General features: G+C 42.7%; 1 protein-coding gene across 1 annotated transcript in view; it reads left to right on the forward strand.

Moving 5' to 3' along the window:
- Positions 1-13,718, forward strand: part of LOC116899391 (10 kDa heat shock protein, mitochondrial) — a 47,924-nt gene that overhangs the window by 9,514 nt on the left and 24,692 nt on the right. The gene's annotated exons all lie outside the window — the stretch shown is intronic.

A 13,718-nucleotide genomic window follows, 5' to 3' on the forward strand; every position in this document is an offset into this window, starting at 1 on the left:
CTCTTGAGCCTGGAGCGTGGAACTCTGTCAGCCATGCAACATGCGTGGCCACTGCAGTCAGAGCAGCTATAATTACCAGCACAACCCTTTCACAAGACTGAGCCTACGAACATTTTCTTGTAGAGGATGAGGACACGTGAGGTCCTGCCCCTCTCCAAAAACATTTACCTGGTTAGCAACTGAGGGAGCCTCTATTCTGTGATGGCATAACCATCTGCCCAGGTTACCTCTCAGACCTGTACCTGGAGGTAACCCCAACCAAATACATTGCTTCACCAAACTACACTTAGGTAGAAGTGTTTCTTTGGCCTGTTTTTGATGCTGTTTCTGTGGGAAAGACATTTGTTTACCTCTCCCCCAGGAAAAAGTTAATGTAATACCTTCAAGCCAAGATGGTTATTGCAGTACTAGATAACAATCTCTAGTGACAGAGAAATGGAACCAACTTCTTTTGATATCTCCATTAAATATTCATTTACTATCTTTTAAATTGGATGTATATCTGTGCATGCATGTTTTATGGTGCATTTATGGAGGTCAGAGGACAATTTGCTTATGTGGGTTCTCTCCTACCATTGAGTTTCAGAGATCAAACTCAGGTCAGGCTTGGTAGCAAGCACCTTCTCCCACTAAACCTTTTTGCCAGCACCTCATTTATTAATTTGTGTTTGTTTCTGTGCACCAGTTGCACAAAGGTGTCCAAGGAGAACAGAGAGCATCAGATCCCCTGGAACAGGAGTTTCAGGCAAATTTGAGCTACCTGATGTGGGTGCCAGGGACCAAACCCACACCCGCTGGAAGCATAGTGAGTGGTCTTAATTGTTGAGTGATCTCTTCAGCCCATGGTACCTCCATTTAGAGTAAGAAAAATCCTTATCAGGGGTTGGTCTCAGGTACTTGTTGCTCTCAGGTTTGGTTACCAGTACTGACATGGTGGGTCACAGACATCTATAACTCCAGTTCTAGGGGACCCAACACTTATTCTGGCTTCTGAGAGCGCCAGGTTATCATGTGGTGTAAAACATACATGTGTAGACAAACCATCCATGCACATAAAATAAAAATAAATCTGAAAAAAAAAGTTTTAGAATGAGATGAAAGGAAATGGTTGGTGGTACACACCTTTAACCTCAGCACTCAGGGTGCAGGGCCAACTGAACCTCTGTGAGTTCCAGGCATCTTGGTAGTATTCAGACCAGATGTCCTTTAATATATTTTTAAGTTGTATAGGACTCATACACTTCTTCCAAGTTATCATTGATTTAGGCTAGTAGAAATCTATACTTAGCTATAGATATGGATTTCCTGGTTGTGGGTTTAAATGAGAATGGCCCTCATAGGCTAATATATTTAATACTTGGTCCACAGTTGGCAAAACTGTTTGGGAAAGGTTAGGAGGCCTTGTTGGAGGAGGACTGTCATCTGGGGGAGGGCTTCGAGGTTTCAAAGCCCATGCCATTCCAAGTTATTTCTCTGCCTTGTGGTTGTGAGCTCTCAGGCTAAACATGGTGGCTCCAACCTTTAATACTTGGCAGGCAGAGCAGACAGATCTCTGAGTTTGAGGCAAGCCTCAGCTACAGAGTGAGTTCCAGGACAGCCAAGGCTACACAAGGAAACCCTGTGTTGAAAAACAATGTCTTGGGGTTGGGGATTTAGCTCAGTGGTAGAGCGCTTGCCTAGCAAGCGCAAGGTCATGGGTTCGGTCCCCAGCTCCGAAAAAAAAAAAAGGAAAAAAAACAAAAAACAAAAAACAAAAAAAAAAGTCTTGAAAAACAAGAAGGAAGAGAGAGAGAGAGAGAGAAAGAGAGAGAGAGAGAAGGAAGGAAGGAAGGAAATATTGCTGCAACATGCTGTCCTACTTGTTGACCTTTGACCGCCTATGCAGATCTGTCTGTAAGACCTGGGACTTGAAGACCTTAAAGAATGTATCAGACTATGGTCAACTACAGACAACTTACTTCAGTTTCAGTGTGCTTTTATACATGATTGTAACAGAGAAAGCAATGATCCAAGGAAGGTTGTTAGAGTAGAAAAACATGTAAATAAACTCCAGTAAGCACATACTAAAGATTAGCAGAGCAGCCCATTCCCAGAACTATCTCAGGACAGATCAAAAATTTAAATACAATTGCCTGGCACATTCTATACATTATATCTGGTAAAGCACGAAACCAAAGCAAAAGGCCAGATCCAGGGCACACTGAGGACAGCATTCAACATAGCCTTTCACCAGATTGGGCTCAATAGTTATGTTCCAACATCCAGCAAGAAGAAACATGTCTTATAAATTGAATGCAAATATCTGTTACAGAAGGCATGAAATCATGTTCAAGAACAATCCAGGGAACAAAATACACTTCAGGTAAAAGGTCCTCTGCCTTTCTTTCTGTAGCCTCAATCACAGTTCCCTAAGGCACTGCTCACCATGCACCACTCTCTTGGCTGCATTCCCACTATACTCTCTGCCAGGATGGTCAGGGGCTCTGGGATGGTTTGAATGAAAACGACCCTAGTAGGCTCAGAGGCTAACAGTGGCACTATTTGAAAAGATCAGGAGGTGTGGTCTTCTTGGAGGAAGTGTGTCACTGGAGGAGGGTAGCTGGGGGGTGGGGAACATTGAGTTTTCAGAAGTCCAAGCTGGGCAGTGGCTTGTTCTCCTCCTCCTGCCTGTGGATCTGGATGCCTGTTCTCAGCTATCATGTCAGCCCATGTGCTGCCATGCTCCCCACCATGAGGATAATGGACTCAACCTCTAAAACTAAACCAGCCCCAAGTGAATGTGTTATAAGAGTTGCCATGGTTGTGGTGTCGCTTCACAGCAGTAGAACACAGACTGAAACAAACGCTAACCCGCTGACGTAGTGAGAATTTTGGTTTCTTTAAAAACCTGGTTGGGGCTGGAGAGATGGCTCAGTGGTTAAGAGCACTGACTGCTGGGGTTGGGGATTTAGCTCAGTGGTAGAGCGCTTGCCTAGGGAAGCGCAAGGCCCTGGGTTCGGTCCCCAGCTCCGAAAAAAAAAGAACAAAAAAAAAAAAAAAAAAAAAAAAAAAGCACTGACTGCTCTTCCTGAGGTCCTGAGTTCAAATCCCAGCAACCACATGGTGGCTTACAACCATCTGTAATGATATCAGATGCCCTCTTCTGGTGTGTCTGAAGACAGCTGCAGTGTACTTATATATAATAAATGAATAAATCTTTAAAAACCCCGTTAAGTGAATATGTTCTTGTTTGATCCCAGGTGTGGGACATGGGGCTGCTTCAGACTGTCCACAGCAGCTATGACTTGTCTCGTGCTTTGGCAGGGGCGTGATCCTGCCCGCCAAAGATAGTTTACATTTTTAGGGCCTCCTGAGCAGGTAAAATGCCAGAGCTCTGAGAGAGGCTGCAGCTGTCCCCCTGCTGCTGTCCCAGCTGTTGCTGTAGCTGGGCTGTTGTTTCTGGTTGCTGGTTGGAGATACCCTGGCAATGAAGATTGGACTCAACCATCTTTCTCTCCTACCTAGTGTTGGGGGATTGGAAGGGATTAGGGTGGAGAACCCAATAAAGTGGACAAAAAGTATGCCTACACTTTGAAATTATAAGCCCTAAATAAACTGTTTTCTGTAAGTTGCCTGGTCATGGTGTCTTATCATAGAAAAGTAACTAAGACATGGCTTATATTGGAACAAATGGATGCCAAACAACCTAAGAATTTGCCTGTGTGACTGGAGAGATAAGATAGTTATTAAAGGCACAAAAAGCTCTTGTAGGGGATCAGAGTTAAGTTCCCTGCACATCAGTTGGATTGCAACTATAACTCTCGTTCTAGTGGGGATCCAGTGGCTCTGGCCTAGAAGACTACCTCACATGCGTGTGTAAACACACACACACACACACACACACACACACACACACCCCATACATACATATATAAATGTATATATCTTAAAATAAAAATAAAACAAAAGGTCTGCTTCAATACGTTAGCACCCTTCCCTGTAGCATAGCATTCTCTACACGTTGGCCTTTCCATTCATTTAAGTCTTGCGTGCTTTAGCACTCACATGGCTTAGACAGGAAGATCACTGAAAATTTGAGGCCAGATTGGGCTGTACGAGTCCATGATTTGCTGAAGAATGATACCTCGGAGTCAAATACTTTTTTCATTATTTAGGCTGGTAGTATTTGGTTTTCCCCTAGGTCTTTGGTTCTTGGTTACCCAAGCAGTGTCAGATATGGATTCCTTCTTGTGAACGCTCCATATAGGCACCAGCTTGACTTCTCTGTGTTCAGTGAGTAGTGTGGGTGCTGTCCTCAGCAATGGGATCCTTGTTGTCAGTTTACAAAGAGTAACTCTTTGTCTTAGTAGAAGCCTGTGTCGTTTGGGGCTTTCCATGGGACCCCCCTTTGCCAACAATTCAATTGAATGTAACCTCAGTCTCATCATTGGAAGCCTTGCCTGGCTACAAGAGATGGCCTGTTGAGACTCCATATTCCCCTTTATTAGGAGTACTCATTAGGATCACCTTCACAGATTCTAGGAAGTTTATATTGCACTAGGTTTCCACACCACCCCTCAAAGACCCACCAATTCCATCCATCTCTCCCCAAACTCTCTCCCTCTACCCATCTCACCACCAATGATCCCCCTTCTCATCATTATCTACCCCCAGTCTGCCATAAAACCTACTCTTTCCTCTTTTAAGGGAGATCCACATGTTCCCCCTTAGATCCTTCCTCTTTACCTAACTAACTTCTCTGGGTCTATGAATTGTAACTTGGCTGTCATTTTATTAACTGCTAATTTAAGTGAATATATACCATACTTGTCTTTCTGGTTTGGGGTTATCACACTCAGGTTAATCGTTTTCTCTAGTTTCATCCACTTGCCTGCAAATTTCATAACGTCATTGTTTTTTTTTGTTTTTTGTTTTTTTTTTTCCGGAGCTGGGGACCGAACCCGGGACCTTGCGCTTCCTAGGCAAGCGCTCTACCACTGAGCCAAATCCCCAACCCAACGTCATTGTTTTTAAACAGCTAAGTAGTACTCCACTGTGTTAATGTGCCACATTTTCTGTATTCATTCTTCTGTTGAGGGACATCCAGGTTGTTTCCAGTTTCTGGCTGTTAGAAATAAAGCCACAATGAACATGGTTGAGCAAGTGTCCTTTGAGTATATCCCCAAAAGTGGTATAGCTAGCTCTTGAGATAGATCAATTCACAACTTCTGAGAAACTGTATTGTTTGCACTCCCACCAGCAATTCTCTTTGCTCCACATCCTCTCCAGCATGAGCTGTCCCTTGTTTTTGACATTAGCCATTCTAACAGGTTGTGACATAGAATCTTGGTCATTTTTTTTTTTTTTTTGGTTCTTTTTTTTTTTCGGAGCTGGGGACCCGAACCCAGGGCCTTATGCGCTTCCTAGGTAGCGCTCTACCACTGAGAGCTAAATCCAGCCCGAATCTTGGTCATTTTGAATACGCATTTTCATGATGGCTCTTAACCACTGAGCCATTTCTCCAGCCCTGAACTTGTTACTGATACCCTTCTGAAACTCTCCTTTTAGGTAACATTTTATCTGTGAGGTAATTCTTTCTTACATAGAAAACTTTTTGTTTAAAAAAGCTATTAAAAAAAGCTATTAAAAGAAAAAAACTATTAAAAGGCTGATAGCAATAAAGGTGGCATAGCCATTTTCCGTTCACCTGGAGTATGCATTGTCTGTGTAAGTGGCTTCTTTCCTTCCCTTTATTTTCCCTCTGGTTCAAAAGAATTAATGAGCTCAGCGCCTCAAGGCTGGCCAGCAAGAAATTCCTGGTTGACTCAACCAGAGAAAAGAGCATTAAAAATAAATCCTTTTTGTAGTTCTCCAGCACTTATTTAAGCAACAAAGAGTTAAGTTTCCCCAGCACTTATTCAAGCACAGAGAGTTAAAGAGAAAAGAATGGGCAAGAGAGTATTAAGTTTCCAGAAGCCATCAGCATCTAACCCCCAGTACAGTTAGAAAGAATTACAAGGGCAGAAATCATCGGTCTTTGGCTTTCATCCAACTCTGTGTTCCACCTCAGCTCCTCAAAAGGCTGCCGGGCTGGCCCCCAGCAGTGATTGACTATGGGGAGTTTTGAAATGAGACTAAATGTACTTTGCATTATGCTATGGCTATGTATGTCCCCCATAAGCTCATGTATTTGAACAAGCTTATGGGGACCAGGGAGTAGAATATGGTGATTTGAATATGCTTGGCCCATAGGAAGTGGCACTATTAGAAGGTGTGGCCTTGTTGGAATAGGTGTGACCTTGTTGGACCTATGTCACTGAATAGGTGGACTTGGAGGTCTCCTTGTGCTCAAGCTCTGCCCAGTGAGGAAGAGACCCTCCTTCGAGCTGGAAGACAGTCTCATTCTGGTTGCCTTCAGGTCAAGATGCAGAACTCTTGGCTCTTCCAGCACCATGCCTGCCTGGATGTTACCATGCTTCCCATCATGATAATGGACTGAACCTCTGAAACTATAAGCCAACTCCAATTAAATATTTTCCTTCATAAGAATTCTCTTGGGGTTGGAGGGATGGCTCAGCGATTAAGAGCATTGACTGCTTTTCCAGAGTTCAATTCCCAGCAACCACATGGTATCTCACAACCATCTTTAATGGGATCTGATGCCCTCTTCTGGTGTGTCTGAAACCATGTACTTAAATAAATAAATAAATAAATAAATAAATAAATAAATCTTAAAAAAAAAAAAAGACTTCCCCTTGGGCATGGTGTCTCTTCACCACAATGAAACCCAAACTAAGACAGTGTGTGAGGATCATTATATGATTTAGGCTGTAAAACTGTTTCTTTTACAAACTTGGGTGCCCTTATTTTTAGGGGCATAGATGTTAAGTATAGAAATGTCATCTTGGTGGTTCTTTCCTTTGATGAGTATGCAGTATCCTTCCCTATTTCTTTTGAAATAGTTTTGAAATCTATTTTCTCAGATATTAAAATGGTTACAACAGGGCTAGAGAGATGGCTCAGTGGTTAAGACCACTGACTGCTCTTTCAGAGGTTCTGAGTTCAAATCCCAGTAACTACATGGTGGCTCACAATCATCTATAATGAGATCTTCTGGTGTGTCTGAAGACAGCTACAGTGTGCTTATATATAATAAAAAATAAATCTTAAAAAAATGGCTATAACAGCTTGCTTCTTAGGTCCATTTGCTTGGAAAATCTTTTTCCAACTCTTTACCATGAGATAATGTCTATCATTGATATTAAGGTGTGTTTCTTGGATGCAACAGAAGGATTGATCCTATTTCCCCATCCATTCTGTTAGTCTGTGTCTTTTTATTGATGAATTGATCAATGAGTGTTGGTTCCTGTTATTTCTTTGTTGTAGTAGTAGTTGGCGGTGGTAGTGGTGGTGATGCTGTGTGTGTGTGTATGTGTGTGTGTGTGGTGTGTGTGTGTACTTTGATTTTGGAGGTCTGAATTTTTTATTTCCTGTGAGTCCATGAGTGTAGTTAACCTCCTTGGGTTGGCATTTTCTTTATATACCCTGTATAGGGTCATTTTGTAAATAGATATTGTTTAAATTTAACTTTATCATGACGTATCTTATTTTCTCTATTCATGGTATTTCAGAATTTTGTTGGGTTTAGAAGTCAGTGCTGGCATCTGTGGTCTTAGAGTCTGCAGCACATCTGTCCAAGTCCTTCAGGCCTTTTGAGTATCCACTAAGAATTAATTCTAATAAGTCTGCCTCAGTATGTTACTTGGCCTTTTCCCTTTGCAGCTGTTATCATTCTTCCTTTGTTTTGAATGTTTGGTATTTTGATTATTATGTGGTAAGTGGACTTTATTTTCTGGTCCAGTCAACCTGATATTCTGTATGCTTCTTGTAACTTGATAGGCATCTCGTTCTTTAGATTAGAAAATTTTTCATCTATGATTTTATTGAAAATATTTTCTGGGCCTTTGAGCTGGAATTCTTCTCTTTCCTCCATTCCAATTATTCTTATGTTTGATCTTTTTATAGAGTCTCACATTTCCTGGATGCTTTGTGTCAGGAGTTTTTCAGATTTAACATTTGTTGACCCATCTTTTAATTTCTTTTATTGTATCTTTAACACATGAGATTTTTCCCGTCCATCTTTTTTTTTTTAAAGATTTATTTATTTTATGTATATGATTACAGTGTAGCTGTCTTCAGACACACCAGAAGAGGGCATCAGATCCTATTACAGATGGTTGTGAGCCACCATGTGGTTGCTGGGATTTGAACTCAGGACCTCTGGAAGAACAGTCAGTGCTCTTAACCACTGAGCCATCTCTCCAGCCCCCGTCCATCTTTTATATTCTGTTGGTGAAGCTTGCCTCTGCAGTTCCTGTTTTCTCTCTGGGCTTTTGGAGAGTGTGGTGGCTGTTTTGCCTGTTTTCTGTGCTGTTTAGTTAGTGTATTTACAGGGAATGCCTGCTGATGTTGGAGGCTGGGGTACTGGGATGAGTTTGGTGAGAAGGTCTTTGTGATTTCTAGGGGATGGGCTCAGAGAGGAAAGGAAAACCACAGAGCTGGAGAGATGGCTCAGGGGGTAAGAGCACTAATTGCTCCTCCAGAGGTCCTGAGTTCAATCCCTAGCAACCACATGATGGCTTACAACCATCTGTAACAGGATCCCATGCACTCTTCTGGTATGTGTCTGAAGACAGCTGCAGTGTACTCATATAAATAAAAATAAATAACTCTCGAGTTTCCCATAAAAACAAAAAATAAAGAGAAAGGAAAACCACAGCAGTTCCTATTACAGAGTACTCGATGAGACTTGGAGGATTGGATCTCAGGAGTAGTAGGAGAGGTGTGGGTCTGCCTTCAGTCTACTTGTTGCCCTGGGAGGAGCATCCCTTGGGTAAGCAGAAGGTGCCTGCTCTAGTTGGGGTCTGGGACAAAGCAATAAGTGAAAAGTAGAAGGTTAGAAGGGGAAGATCTGTGGGATCCACAGGAGATGGAATTGGGGGGCAGGGAAGGCTGTGATGGAGATTGGATCTGCAGGAACACAGAATGTCTGCAGGCAGCCTCCCTGGCTTTCGGGCAGGCACGACCTGTCCTACCCATGTCTATTCTGCCAATAGGGTTTAATTACTCTGTGAGACAAGGAAAGGAACTGCTGAACACAGTCTTCATTGCAAATGAAGAAATCTTACTAAACAGCAGGCTTGAGAATCAGGATTTTTTTTTTCTTTATTAACTTGAGTATTTCTTATTTACATTTTGATTGTTATTCCCTTTCCCGGTTTCCGGGCCAACATCCCCCTCCCCTTCTATGTGGTGTTCCCCTCCCCATCCTCCCCCCATTACCGCCCCCCCAAACAATCATGTTCACTGGGGGTTCAGTCTTAGCAGGACCAAGGGCTTCCCCTTGCACTGGTACTCTTACTAGGCTATTCATTGCTACCTATGAGGTTGGAGCCCAGGGTCAGTCCATGGGTAGTGGTTTAGTCCCTGGAAACTCTGGTTGGTTGGCATTGTTGTTCATATGGGGTCTCGAGCCCCTTCAAGCTCTTCCAGTCCTTTCTCTGATTCCTTCAACGGGAGTCCCGTTCTCAGTTCAGTGGTTTGCTGCTGGCATTCGCCTATGTATTTGCTGTATTCTGGCTGTGTCTCTCAGGAGAGATCTACATCCAGTACCTGTCGGCCTGCACTTCTTTGCTTCATCCATCTTGTCTAATTGGGTGGCTGTGTATGTATGGGCCACATGTGGGGCAGGCTCTGAATGGGTGTTCCTTCTGCCTCTGTTTTAATCTTTGCCTCCCTATTCCCTGCCAAGGGTATTCTTGTTCCCCTTTTAAAAAAGGAGTGAATCATTTGCATTTTGATCATCCGTCTTGAGTTTCATGTGTTCTGTGTGTGCATCTAGGGCAATTCAAGCATTTGGGCTAATAGCCACTTATCAATGAGTGCATACCATGTGTGCTTTTCTGTGATTGGGTTACCTCACTCAGGATGATATTTTCCAGTTCCCTCCATTTGCCTATGAATTTCATAAAGTGATTGTTTTTGATAGCTAAATAATATTCCATTGTGTAGATGTACCACATTTTCTGTATCCATTCCTCTGTTGAAGGGCATCTGGGTTCTTTCCAGCTTCTGGCTATTATAAATAAGGCTGCTATGAACATAGTGGAGCATGTGTCTTTGTTATATGTTGGGGCATCTTTTGGGTATATGCCCAAGAGAGGTATAGCTGGGTCCTCAGGTAGTTCAATGTCCAATTTTCTGAGGAACCTCCAGACTAATTTCCAGAATGATTGTACCAGTCTGCAATCCCACCAACAATGGAGGAGTGAGTGTTCCTCTTTCTCCACATCCTTGCCAGCATTTGCTGTCACCTGAGTTTTGATCTTAGCCATTCTCACTGGTGTGAGGTGAAATCTCAGGGTTGTTTTGATTTGCATTTCCTTTATGACTAAAGATGTTGAACATTTCTTTAGGTGTTTCTCAGCCATTCGGCATTCCTCAGCTGTGAATTCTTTGTTTAGCTCTGAACCCCATTTTTTAATAGGGTTATTTGTCTCCCTCACGGTCTAACTTCTTGAGTTCTTTGTATATTTTGGATATAAGGCCTCTATCTGTTGTAGGATTGATAAAGATCTTTTCCCAATCTGTTGGTTGCCGTTTTGTCCTAACCAATCCATGAGCATGGGAGATCTTTCCATCTTCTGAGGTCTTCTTCAACTTCTTTCTCCAGAGGCTTGAAGTTCTTATCATACAGATCTTTCACTTGCTTGGTTAAAGTCATACAGAGGCATTTCATATTATTTGGGACACTATGAAGAGTGTCGTTTCCCTAATTTCTTTCTCGGCTCGTTTCTCCTTTGACTTCCCTCAGTTGATTGTACTTCAGAATATGGAAGCCAACTAAACCCCTCCCTCCCTTTTTGTTCATTGGGTTTCATCACAGCAGTGATGACCTAAGACAGTGTGTCTGGGCATGGGGATGTCTGTGTGTATGTGTGTGGGCATGTTTGTGCATGTTCTCATAAAGGCCAGAAGAGGACATTAGGTCCTCTGCAGCTGCAGTTACAGGCACTTGGGAGCCACCCTGTGGGTGCTGGGAACTGGAACTGGGTCTTCTGTAAGAGCAGTACATACTTTTAATTACTGAGCTGTCTCTCTGGCCTGAAGAAAGAGACAGTGATTAAGAAGATTCTTGCTCTTTCTCTCCTCTCTTTCCCTCTTTTCCTCCTCCTTCCCCAGCCCTATCTCTTTCTTTTATTGCTGAGGATGGACCCCAAGGCTTTTTACTTTCTGGGCCAGCACTGACTGTACCACTAAGCTGAAGCTTCACTCTCGACTTTATTCTTTTTATAATTTTCTTCCATCCTTCCCTCAACTTACTCTGCTACAAAGCTCTTCAGTTTGGAGATCAGCATCTGCAGACGGGGCGGAATGGAAATGTGAAGGTTGTGAAGTAGAAACTCTTCAGCCAGCTCTAAAGAGCAAGGTTCTTCCTGTGAGAAAGGCCAGGGTTGACATCACCATACAAATTTATTGGACTTTTCAAAGGGAATGAGTTGAATTTATTGTCTTGAGACAGTCTCATGCAGCCCAGGGTGGCCTTGCATTCTTGATCCTTCTGCCTATGCCTCCCAAATAGCTCATGCTATTTGGGACTGAACATTTACTACATACATTTCTTTTTTCTCTCTCTGTCTTTAAATGGGCTAGAATCATTTAGCAAGCCTGGGATTAAGAGTACATTAATGGTCTTCATCTACAAATGATTGCTATCTACACTCAGGGAAAGTACACACAATCTGAAAATTTTAAAGTTAATCCTCAGGCTGGAGAGATGGCTCAGCAGTTAAGAGCACTGACTGGGGGTTGGGGATTTAGCTCAGTGGTAGAGTACTTGCCTAGCAAGCGCAAGGCCCTGGGTTCGGTCCCCAGCTCCAAAAAAAAAGAGAGGAAAAAAAAAAAGCACTGACTGCTCTTCTAGAGGTCCTGAGTTCAATTTCCAGCAATCACATGGTGGCTCACAACCATCTGTAACGGGATCTGATGCCCTCTTCTGGTGTGTCTGAAGAGAGCAACGGTGTGCTCATATAAATAAAATAAATATTAAAAAAAAGATTCATTAAAGTTGATCCTCAGAGTGAAGTGGAATTGCTTAAAGATGGAGGTCATACCTAGCCCTCTGCTCTCTTACAGATCCTTCCCCTCTCTCTAGTAGAGAGACAATACTTAAGTATTATCTGTCCAGAGTTCTCAGTACTCTGGGAAAGCACTAATGATAAGAATTTGTGAATCCTGTCCTACAGGACCTGGGTTTGGTTCAAGCAACCATTTCAAGCAGCCCACAACTGCTTGTAACTCTAGGCCTGGAGGATCTGACACCCTTTCCTGGCCTCCGAGGACAGCTGTCTGCATACCCATGTCATATGCATTCGAACATACTGTCCTAGCTTGCTTGTCTCTTACTATGACAAAGCAATGACCAACACCAACCTAGGAGAGGAAAGGGTTTATTTCATATTACACTTCTGGGTAACAATACATCACTGAGGAAGGGCAGGGCAGAAACTTAAGTTGGGAACCTGGAGGAAAAAACTGAAGCAGAGGCCATGAACGAACAGTGCTTACTGGTTGTTCCCCAGGGTTTGCTCAGTTTGTAAAATTTCCCATACAGTGCTGGACCACCTGCCCAGGGGTGGTATCACCCACAGTGGGCTGGGCCCTCCCACATCAGTCATTGATAAAGACAGTGCTCCACAGAGATACCTATAGGCCAATCTGAATGAGGCAATTCCTTGGTTGATTTTTATTATTGTTGTTTAAAGATAGGGTTTCACTATGTACTCCTGGCTGTCCTTGAACTCTTTGTAGACCAGGTATACTTTGAACTCACAGAGACCAGCCTGCATCTGCCTCCTGAGTGCTGGGAATGGTCCCACTATGCCCAACCAGCTCCTATGTTTGAACACTTGGTCTTCAGTTTGAGATGCTATTGGGGGGTTGTATAATCCCCCCCTTTTTTCGACCAGCCTCTTTTTATTTTTTTAAAAGATGTATTCATTTCATGTATGTGGATACATTGTTGCTGTCTTCAGACACACCAGAAGAAGGTATCTGATGCCCATTACAGAGGTTGTGGGGCACCTACCTACCCAGTGTCCACAACTTCCTTACCAGGTATTCCGTAGTATTGTAAGCCAAAACAAACCTTTCTTGTTTGGAAAAAAAAAAAAAAGATCCTGGTAAAAGTGCTGTCATCTCTTTCTTATTTTGGGAAAGATTGAGAGAAGACTGAAGTCTTGCTTTGTAGCCCTGCCTGGCCTGGAACTCTCTATACAGCCCATGCTGGTTTTGAATTCTAAACAATTCTTTTGACTTTTTTCTTGTTTATTTGTTTGTTTATTTAATGCGTGTAAGCATTTTACTTGTGTGTGCCCGAGGTGTTCAGAAAAAGATTCCTGATCACCTGGAACTCCCTGAGTTGGATTACAAACATGAACCTCTAAGTCTGGTCAGGCATGCTCCATTAAACCCAGCACTCAAGACAGATCACTTGAGTTCAAGGAACATCAGGGAGAGACTGTCTCCAAAAAAGGAAAACACAAAAACAAAAGAAAACAAACAAAAAACCACCACACTTAAAACAGGAGAAACTTGGAATTTTGTTAAGATATAGAATTTATAAAAACCATCAAGGACTATTCATTTCCTCCTGCTTCTGACTTGCAAAAATGAGAGCT

The sequence above is a fragment of the Rattus rattus genome, chromosome 4 (genome assembly GCF_011064425.1).
Source record: "Rattus rattus isolate New Zealand chromosome 4, Rrattus_CSIRO_v1, whole genome shotgun sequence".
NCBI classification, from domain to species: Eukaryota; Metazoa; Chordata; class Mammalia; order Rodentia; family Muridae; genus Rattus; species Rattus rattus.